Source organism: Seriola lalandi, unplaced genomic scaffold (genome assembly GCF_002814215.2).
Source record: "Seriola lalandi dorsalis isolate HSWRI2012SDOR001 ecotype SW California unplaced genomic scaffold, Sedor1 jcf7180002054758, whole genome shotgun sequence".
Taxonomy (NCBI): Eukaryota; Metazoa; Chordata; class Actinopteri; order Carangiformes; family Carangidae; genus Seriola; species Seriola lalandi.
In genome coordinates, this window is record NW_019525311.1 from 509789 (window position 1) to 521056 (window position 11268).

Sequence of the window (11268 nt, forward strand, 5' to 3'; positions counted from 1 at the left end):
TTCCTGGTACAAATTAGTAAGTGTGTGATGTCTACAGCAGTTTTTTGTGTAGTATATTATCAATATAGTGTCTTTTGCATTTCCTCAATGGCAAATCTTTTCTTTTCTTTTTTTTAAATTGCATCCTATGTCCAGTCATGATTTTGCAATGGGTAGAAGGAACCTGAACCCCCATAATCATCTAGAAACACTGAAGGTGCATGATGTGTATACACTGTTTTCACAATTTGTTGTACAGTGCTTTGGAGACTATTGTTAATCTGGCTAGTGTGTGTCTAAGTGTCACATATTCACCATGAAAAGCTAAGGCAGAAACACCGGTCCTCCTCTGGTGAATGGTGCATATTGACGATGTCATCGGGGTTGGCGCAGTGGGTTGGCAATGAGGTTGTCTGCAGTGTGCTCCTAGGACACTCCTCCCTCTGCCTGGGACAAGATTACCAAGATATGCTGAGATTCGGTTTATTGAGAGCAAATAGAACAGAGAGCATTTGACAAGTGTGTGTGTCCATTCGTGTGTCTCTTCTCTTCCTCTGTGCCTAACACTGTGTGTCTGATTGCTGAGTGTGCATCTATGTGTACCATCTACCTGTGTCGGTATTGTTTATGTGTCTGTGCAAATGTATACGTGTGTGTGTGTTTGTGCATTTTTGTCTCTTATTGGATTGTGTATCGGCGCAGTGAAAGTGGATGTAGTTTCAATAAAGGGTTCAGATAATAGAATTGTCCAGAGTCTGATAGACAGTCACTACTCATAACAGTCAATCAGATTGGAGAACAGGAAAACAAGAATGAGGTGAGAGATGGAGAGAGAAACGGGAAACAATGGTGGGAGGGAGGAGGAGGAGGACAGAAAGAGGGTTCCCGTTTGATATCAACCGCTTGTTTTTAAAACACGGGACAGTTAGCATTGATCCATGTATCACTTTTTTTTTCTTTTTTAGGTGTTACTAGGCCTGCGTGACAATTCAATATTGTTTGCCAACTTTGAGTGAAATCATTGTGCTGATGTGATCATAACTAACATATTTAGTTATTTAAAGGTAATAATTCTCATTAAAAATCTCATGTAATCTGTAGCAGCAGAACACAGTTCCTTCATTCAACATCAGTTTAATTATTTTCATATAAACAGACATAGGGTAAATAAATATTAGAAAAACCTTATCATATTGATTTCAACCCTATGATGCATCACTAGGTATCATTGCTTTTTAAATATAAAAATGGGCAGAGTGTCACAGTTCATGTTTCTGAGCTTATCTTGATTTAAAACGAGTTATAACACACTCAACCAAATGTGTCCGTGTCAATATAAACTTAGTTACCATATTTGTAGGTAAAGTGTTACAATGACCAATGGCCATAAAATTGATCTTTAAAACCCTCATTAAGATAGGATTTACTCCAGGACTGCATTGCATCAGTTCTAGCAAGGTGTACTTATTAACACTCTGTCATCCTGATTCATAGTATCTTGTGATATCAACGTGATATCGACACTTAAGATATCAATAGAATCGACTAAGCTGATATTGCATATCATCCTCTAAACGCAAGGCACTGCCAAGACTTTTGCCAGAAAAATTTGCTGACAGTGCTGAGCAATCGAGATAAGTAAGTCTGTGTGTTGACAACACTCCTCAGCTTACTGGTTGGTAAAAAGGTGACTTCAGCTTTACTTTTAGGGACGAATTCTCTTATCAGCCACATGTTGTTCAATGACCAGCAGAAAGCAATTAGTAAACCTAATTTGGCCAATGGACCGTGAGCGGGCAGTGGGAGGAGGTGACTGTAAACACACAGCAACTGTTACAGTGCATTATTCATCACTCAGTCTTACTGTGTGTGTGTGTGTGTGTGTGTGTGTGTGTGTGTGTGTGTGACAGTACAGCTTTGCAGTGCCAGTTAGACAAACAATAACATCAGATAGTCATCAATTAAGCATTCATCGTTGTCACGCTGTGTCATTGGCTTTGCTGACTGTGAGAAGGCCTGCAAACATACTGTAACTGTTTTGCTATCAGTAGCTCAGCTACTGCAGAAGGCTGCTGGTAACATAATCAGATGCTACCCAGATTAAGTTTTGGTGCATTTGCCCACGCCACGCTCTATTTACAAAATTTCTGTCACCAATGTTACCATAAAATCTCCAAACTTGAGCTCATTATCAACACCACCATTGCCATAGATATGAGCATGTGAACACATAATCACAATGAGAGAACTTCAGTCCTCCCTAGTGACTCAGTCTTGATTGAATTACTTATAATAGGATTTGCAGCCCTGTATTTGTAAGCTAGAGTAATTGCAGTTTTTACTGGCACCAAAGGTGAGCAAACCAAAGTGCTGCTGTAGTAGTGGGTGTAGGAAAGAGATGAAGAAGCAGTATTAAGCTATTCATAACCACACACCGCATTCTATCCTTACTTTGCCTTTGTAGGGTGCACGATTATATAATTAATGGCTATAACCTGTAGTTTACCCCAGGATTAAAGGAAAAGTAATGTGTAGCAGTTTATTTTGAATCAGAATGAAATGCAGGCAAGTACATTTTTTAATCACTTTTTTATGAAGGGAATTAGGACTGCAAATAATGTTTATCATTATTATTATTTGGTTTATTTGATTGATACATTTATCATGTTGTTAATACTGTCTGGAAATGACAAATTTAGAAAATGGTGTTCCCCACCTGCTCAGCTAAACCAACCCATTAATATCCCTTTATATTTATTTTGTAATGGGACCCAGGTACAAAGTTTGACATGAGATTATGTACAAACTTGTAGTAGAAAACAATATGAAGATGTCTTCCATCTTCGTATTGTACATCCTGCGACCTAAACCTTCTTTTTCTGCTATTTTACATCACAAGCCCTAAATGAAGATAGTAGCCGATAATATGCAGATAGTAACTACAGATCGTTCTGCTGGTGTTGTTTGTCAGAGTAGACTGGGTGCTGACCGAAAAGGCACAGAAATTGAAAGAAAAGTTGTTGGCACTTGCAGATAAGTATATGACATTTTTTAATAGGCTAATGCACAGCAGCAGAGTGAAACAGATGCGGTTCAGCTTTATGCTTCTGTCACTGTGTCTGAGACATGTGGGTGTGACCCTTATAAAAAGGCAGCCACAGACCTGCCTGTGTTACATACCCAATTGGTACAAATCATCTAACCACATCATCAAAAGACATAATAATTAATACTAAATATTATTAAGAAAAACGGTAGTAAGAAAAAAAAAGTCATAAGAAATGTATCATATTACATTATTGTCATAGCAAATAAGTGACAAATAACAAAAGCCGGAAATGTGTCAGTTCTATGTGTTAGCCTGTAGAAAGACTTCATATACTTATCTCAGAGTGCCGATGACTTTTTAATGTTGTCTTAACTTGTATTTGCTAATGGGCTGAATCCACAAGCTGGCAACCCTTGTTTTTTTAGTGGTCTCATTTTGTATTTTTGTCCCTCCTTTAAATTAGTTGCCATCCTTCCTCGAGGTTCCATTAACACTGGTATTTTTGGTTTGGTTGGGAGACCGCTCATTTCCTTCTGGCTAAATAATGATCTCATTTATAGTGCTGTACCATCCAGAGGGGGAAAGAAAAGCATCCAATACCCCATGATGCACTGCAGTTTGTTGGTCTCATCCTTAATGCAGTCTTTAAAAGTTTGTATTCCATTGCCTGTAAATTCCTGGCTGTAAGAAAAGAGGAACAAAGGGAAAGTATCAGGTGGATTTTATCCTATTCTCCCTGTTTGTCCCCTTTGTTCCCCTCTTGCCGGTCTTGGCCTGTGTTTTTCTGTTTTCTCAACTTTCAGTTTTTCCTCTCCTTTCCTCCCCACCCCACAACCTTTTTATGTTAAGAGCTCCACTTTCTCTTTCTGTGTGACATTTATCCCCATGATCTTTCTCTTTTGCATTCTATCTACTTTACTACTTTACCAAAAAAATGCACTTCCTTCTTCCAAAGCTCTTCCTGTGAGTCATATATTGATATGGATTCATGTAGCATCAAGCAGTATATCATCATAGAGTAGAATAGCATCAAAATAATCAATATTGTTTGCTATAATTTGTGATTGTTTTGCTGAAAAGCTACACAACCGTAAAGGCAGTGGGTGCATAATGCCTCCTGTGTTCCCGACTGCAGCATTTTATCTGTAGTGAACAGAATAAAGTTGCTGATATTTTTTTTTTTTTTTAATGCGTCAATGCTGGTGGCGGGCAAAAGTCAAAGTTCAAGGTCACAGTGACCACACGTTCTTATTAATGAAGATATATCAGGAACACCCAAAGGGAATTTCATTACATCTGGCAAACATTGAGACAATCACTTGGAATCAAGGATGAGCTGATTAGAGCTGGATTACATTTTGGTGGTCAAGTTCACTGTGACCTCAAAAAACATGTTTTTGGCAATTACTCACAAATTCATACACTAATTACAGAAACTAATGTCAAACAGAATAAAATTAAGTGATGACATTTTAAACCCAAATGGTCAAAGGTCAACTTCACTGTGACACCATGATGTTCTGCAAAAATGCCTCTGGCGATTAGTGAATGCTGTAAGATTGTGACCATATTTCCTGCAACTTGTCTGGTTGGCAGAGGCATACAACTGCAATGTGATTCTCCACGATTCAATGTTACAAAATAAAGTTTTTTTTGTGCTTCAACAGGAGCACTGTGTTTCAGTTTTATGCTGTAATGCAGTCTCTTGACCAAATTTGACCTTATGGCACACGGTGTAAAATGCATTGCAGAAACTGGTAGATTTTCTCTCTTTCAGAGTTTGGATTATGAATTTCCTGCGCTCGTCCTTAAAACAGTTGTATATACTGTAATTCTGAGATAATTCAGTCATTTTACATCCTCGTCCTCTTCATCCTTATCCTCTTTATCCTTGGCTCTTTGGTCCTTCACTCTGCTCAGGATGTCGAAGTAGACGAGTAATGAAAGGTCAGCTGACTATTAATAGCAACATTGTGAACAGTCTAGGAAATGCCACTGGTATATGTTCACAGTCCACCTACTACTAAATGATACATTGCAAAATGTAGACAAGATGACAGGAGACGTTTTCAATTTCACTACAGTTTCATACCAGAACATCAGTCAGCTGTAAGGCACTGAAGTCATGTTTTTCCATTTGTCTCTAAAAATCAAAGATCACAGGCTTTTCTTTTTTAGATGCTATGCACTGACACTTACCAATCATACATGGAGAAAAGTATTATAGAAGAGCAAAAACGATTAGAAAGGCTTGTCGTTCTTTACAGAATTCAACAGCAGAATGAACAACAATGAAGTGAGCTGCTTTAAGTCTCACTCTGTACACAGATCCAGCTGTTTGTTTTTGTAAAACTCACCATCCCGTTAGGACAGACCTGTGCAACCATTTGTATCACTCTTTGTTTACTGTGTCGTGAGTAGCACTTTAGTACAGGTTGATGGAAACAAATGTTTATGTGTGTGTGAAGCAGGGTAGATAAAACATATTTTTCTCCAAAAATGCAAATTTTTTGCTTTAAAAAAAAAAAAAAAATCGAGTCACCGAGGTGAGAGCTGGAAGGTTGACCTTTGATTTTGTCTGGTGTGTTAAGACTTCTTGCTAACCTTTACTTCAGAAAGATCACAGAAAGCTTACGTGATTATTGAACTGTGTGATTAGTGATGGTAAAGAGATGTCAGATGTCAGAAAGGAGTGGGAATGGGAGAGGGCCAGAAAGTTACAGGAGAAACTGTTACAGAATCACTGACCTGCACTTCTTTTTAGCTAAAACACAAGCAAATGTTAATTTTAGCCACACCCCCCAACCACCTGCTCTTATGCCTGCTCTTATGACTTGCTTCTAAAACAGGGGTCATTTTGTGCTACACTGATAAATAGCCTTTCATGTTTAGGTATGAGGACTTGTTGTGTAAATAGAATAGTATTCTGTTTCTGAGTAAAGCAAGTGTTGCTGAGATGTGTTACTCATAGGCCCTCTGGCTCATGAGGCTGTGCACTCATACCAGCACAAAAACAAACAGCGAAAGTCTACTGATATTTTCTGGAGAAATATCATACGAAGGCTTCCAACTTCAGGAGCATCCTATTGACTGCACCGTACCCTCCAGGTGAGAAGAACTTAAAGTGCAAGCTAAAGGAAATGTAAAAAGGCCTGTATGCATCAGCGTGCCTGCAAACGTTTGTGTGCACGTGTTCATGCATATATCTGAACCTTCAATATCCTACCATAACGGATGGGCCCCTTGAGTGGGTAGAAAGCACAAGGTGGAGAGAGAGGGAGAGAGACGGGGAGAGAGAGTAGTCTAAGTTAAAGATGTAGCACTCCATTTTTTGTGAAGGCATGCAGTGCACAGTGTAGCACAAAGCACAGCTCTGTGCCAGTTAAGTGGCATTTTCACAGTTGCTATGCTGTAGGAAGGCATGCGTCTTTCAGGTGGTTAACCACAGGTCTGTGATCCAGCCGCAGTCTCTGATTCGAGTGAGGTACTTTGTCAACCGTAATCATGCGCGCCAGGTCCACTGGATAAAGTCATTTGACCAGCATTAGACCAAAAGTTCATCGGATCTCTTGTCTAACTAATCCTACACAGTTTCCTATGCAGTGTAAAACAACATGGAGACCGATGTCTTGTAAACAATTCTACATTTCCATGAAGGACAGTGTAAAATTCTCTTTTCACTAACTCCCACCAAAAAGCAATGGTATACTTCAGACAACAACATTTAAAGAGGATAAAAATAGCAAATGTGAATGCACATGGCTGTCACTAGTTTAACCCTCACCTATAAGGTATGATAATGACATTTTTTTTCCCACCATGTACCTAAGGGCTGGGTTATGCTTGAAAAGAAGTAACCTGTATAGAGTGATTTGCGTCTGTATCAGAAGACAAAAGTGTTTCTGTCCGTTCTGAACAGCAACACTCAAAAATGTGCAGCGTTATCCCCATATTTAATGATTACCTCTGCCTTTAAGCCATCTCATTTGGAAGGTATTCAGTTTCCAAAGCTGTTAGACACATGTGGCTAGCACTTTTCGTAACGTACTGGCCGCTTGAAGTGATAGTTCAGGTTATTTGATGTGGGGTTGTATTAGGTACTTATCCATAGTCTATAGTTACTGACTAAGTGTGCCATGTGTAGGCGTAATGTATACAGCGTACTTGACTCCATGTATCATGCCTTGATTTACAAAAATGGAGGTTGGCAACATACTGTCATCAGATTTCTCTACTGTCCCTTGGAGAGTTTCTGTTTGATGGATCTCTAAAACCATTTATAATTACTTCCACCTTACTTTTAATTCCAGTGTACACGATCTTCATTGTTGACTGTTCATGTCCTCATATTTAGCAACTATGTCTTCAAATCATCTTCATTAGTATGACTTTATGTTCATGTTCACGCAGTTTGATTCCTCTTCTCACGCACTATCACAGTTAACCAGATTTACATTATGTTTTAGTGAGAACTATGCAAATGAAGCCAGGATCTGACTGGATGGTGGTCATGCTGTTATCACAAACCGCAAAGAAATTCTGTGAATGCAATTAGCTGTGCTGCCAGTGCAATGGTTCATGTAATCTGTAAGTCTTTAATTAGATCAGATTACATGTCCCTTTGAATTATATGATTTGGCCTGTTGGATGATGCTTGGTATGTTTACTCCACGTGACGGTGAGGAAAGCTCGTCTCATCAGAGGAGGAGAGGGCATAAGGAGTGAATGATGGAAAAAAGGAAGGATGTTGCTGTTTTGGCGTCTGTGTGGCAGATAGGAGACAAAGAGCTGCTCTGCATTCTTATCTCAGCACCCAGTGATGTCACGTGGAAAACTGTGTGCATTGCAACACAATGGAAAATTGGTCTGTTGGATATATGTCTGTTTGATTACAGTGGAATTGAAAAGTCAAGAAGTAATAAGAACGATAATGAGGGATAGCTTTTCAACAATTCCTCTCCCTTTTAAGTAATCTAACAAATTTCAGGAGATTGCCACGTTAGTGCCCTTAAGAGATGCAAATGAATCGTCCATGTGTCTTCAACATAGCGCATATACTTTATTTCTCAGTTTATATTATATTTAGAATATTTGTCCTCAGCTTGGAGGAATCATTAAATGCATTAGGCCTTGTTGGCCTGTCATAACTTATTCAGTAAATAAATGGAGGATCAAGCCCCTCATTTATCTGTCACACTTACAGGTACGTCCATATACATACAGTATCTGAAGTTTGGTTTTCATTCCCCTTCACCATTAACTTTATCAACAGGTTTTAGTTTTACAAGCTTTGGGTAATTATTATAAACTTCTTGGGTCTTTATTTATCATTGTTATATACAATTCTGCTGAGATTAGATTTATATTACAGTGTGATGGGGGAAAAACTGATTTGTTATCTTAAGCCTTTGGCCTAAGTTGTACTCGCTTGTGAACGTGTACACGGATGCTGCAGACAACACAGATGTAGAGTTGTGTTCACTTATAGTCCGCTCAGAAGACATGTTCCATACATGCGCAGTGGATTGGCGTCTATGTATTCCGCATATGCGCACGGCAAATCACATCAAAATGGTGACATTGGTGATTTTTGCAGTAACGTTGTAATTCTAATCATTTGTTTTCTGAATAATACTACATTTCTACAAGATGATGGTGTGCCTCTTTAAATTGCTTTGATACTGCCACTGACTTTAAGATTCAATACATTATTTCCAATGCAATACAGTTTTTACTTATGGTCAAAGTCTAATGCATCTCTGCTCTACTGGAGCATGGGGCCAGTATGCGGACATGTAGAGGAACTGGAGCCATAAATCATGTATATATTTGATGTTGACCACCTTTGTAATAGTGACACACACATAGATGCAGTATATTGATGATGATATACAAGCACATAGTGAATCGTGTAGCAGATGAGGAGATCGAAAGAGATTTATCTACCAGAAATGTACCATTTGTGGACAATTGGTGAACAGGATTTGCAGCATTTTTGCATTCATGTGATGAAGTACCTTTTCAGGTATTTAATTCAGTCAAGTAATTGCAATAAAAAAATTAAAAAAATTCCAATCTTGTTATTTCTCAGTTGAATTTCTGGAAATTTTTTATACATTACAATAGACTGCATGTTGTTATTGCCATACAAAATCTCATATGTATATACCAACGCTAGCTGCGGTTACAGTTTGTCTTTTTTCATCCCTTCAGCCACAGGGGACAGCACTGAGCTCATTCTATACACCATTGTCCACATAGTCAAATTGCTACAGGGTGTGATTAGTACATACCTATCTTGTGTCATTGTTCCACTTTACAAAGCACTAGCTTCCAAAAGAGAACCGGAGGGTCTGAAGTGCACAGCTTGTTGCAGTTGTGCAGAAGACATGCTCATTGTTGTGTGAGAAGGTTGTAGGCCTTGAAGTGCTGTATCGAGTCTGGCTTTGTGATGTTGCTGTGGATACATAAATGCTTGCGGCCATGGACAGCCCAGTGTACTTGACTATCTTTTTCATTTATCAGATAAAAGAGGACGCTGGGAATCATATGCAGAAGTATCTTGTTTATTTTAAGATAAACACAAGAAGCTTGTGCTACAGAAAATGGACCAGACTCAGTGAATAGCTCCCTAAGCTTAACATGTCCTATGATAACTATTAATTTAGCTATACAGACTAATGAGCAGTGATAACTAACATGTCTTTGGGGTCATCAGGTGGGAACCTCCTTTCACCAGTGTTTTGTCTAGTTGGTCCCACGACACCTCCAGGAGGCTAGACAGTGATCACTGGCGTCCCAGAGTCACTCCCCTAATGCCAGCCATCACTGCTCCTCACACCAGGACTATTTTCTTTATCTTGCCTATGCTACCACAAACAACACCATCATCAACTCTGACAAAACACACTAGCAGATTCAGCAAACAAACTCCCCTAAACAGGTGGAGAAAGTGGCGGCCATTTTGAATGAGGGAGGTAGAGTCAAGGAGAGATGCCTTTTGAGCTAAACTCTCCCCCGCCGGGTTAGGCTGTGCTCTACCCCCCCCTACTCCCCCACTCTCCAAGACATCAAACAAACAAACAAACAAACAAACAAACAAACTAAACAAACAAACAAACACACAAACCAATTCAATACAAGCAAACAATACAGGCCACCTCACCTGGACTAACTGCATGGTCTCAAAGAGGCTCACACAGGCCACACCCCCACTTAAAAACACTTCCTCCTCCTGGATTTCTTCCTTGCTTCTCCTAAGAGTCTGTCTATCCTAAGTGCTCCCCCTGCTGGGCCCCCAGCTACCATTACTTCTTCTCATCCAAATCCACTGACTGGATCTTGCTGCCTCATCTGACATGTCCGTTACAATTTTCCTCACACTCTGTCCACTTGCTCCTAACTCCCTTACCAAAGAGACAACAGACCTTGCTACAAATCCTCTACATCCTACTTCCACTGGACAAATCCTAACTTTCCATCCTCGCTGCTCTGCTTCTGCCCCTAACTCTGCATACCTGAGCTTTTTCCTTTCATATGCTTCTTCAACTAAGGCCTCCCACGGAACAGTCAGCTCTATGAAATATACTTTCATTCTACTCCTAGACCACAAGACTATATCAGGCCTTAGCTTTGTAATGGCTATTTCCTGGGGAACAACAAGCTTTCCTCCTAAATCTACCTGCATTTCCCAATCACAAGCACCTTCTAAGCTGCCTTGCCTTCTTGTTGTCCTACCAACTTTCTCTCCCTCTTGAACAAACTTGATTGCAACTTTGTTTGTTTTAGGTCCTCCTAAATTTGCCTGCCTCCGTAACTCTTCAATTCCTGCAGCTAAGCTTTTTAGAACCTGGTTATGTCGCCACGTATACCTGCCTTGCGACAGACTAACCTTACACCCTGACAGAATGTGCTTTAAAGTTGCGGTACCTGAACACAATGAACATAGTGGGTCTCCATTTACCCAGAGTTTTAGGTTCTGGGGAGTTGGCAGTACATCATAAGTTGCCCCTATCAAGAATCTAATACTACTTTCCTCCATGCTCCAGAGTTCTTTCCAGCTAAGCTTTTTCTTGTCTACACCTTCCCAATTCACCCACTGTCCCTGCTTAGCCTGGGCCACTGCCTTAGCACCCCTTAATAATTCCTCCTGTCTACGAACCTGCTCCACAACTAGCTTTCTCTTCTCCTTGGGACCTGCTCTACTCCACACCGGTTTGCCTGGGCCAAGCCCCAAGCCT

General features: G+C 39.8%; 1 protein-coding gene and 1 long non-coding RNA gene across 3 annotated transcripts in view; one reads left to right on the forward strand and one right to left on the reverse strand.

The window, feature by feature from the left end:
• The window catches only part of stxbp5l (syntaxin binding protein 5L), a 135705-nt gene that overhangs the window by 25327 nt on the left and 99110 nt on the right, over positions 1 to 11268 (forward strand). The window lies entirely within an intron of this gene.
• LOC147818035 (uncharacterized) overlaps positions 10552 to 11268 on the reverse strand; it is a 1014-nt gene continuing 297 nt past the window's right edge. Inside the window, exon 2 of the long non-coding RNA XR_015438374.1 lies at positions 10552 to 11224. This is a non-coding gene — a long non-coding RNA (uncharacterized LOC147818035). The remainder of the gene's footprint in view (positions 11225 to 11268) is intronic.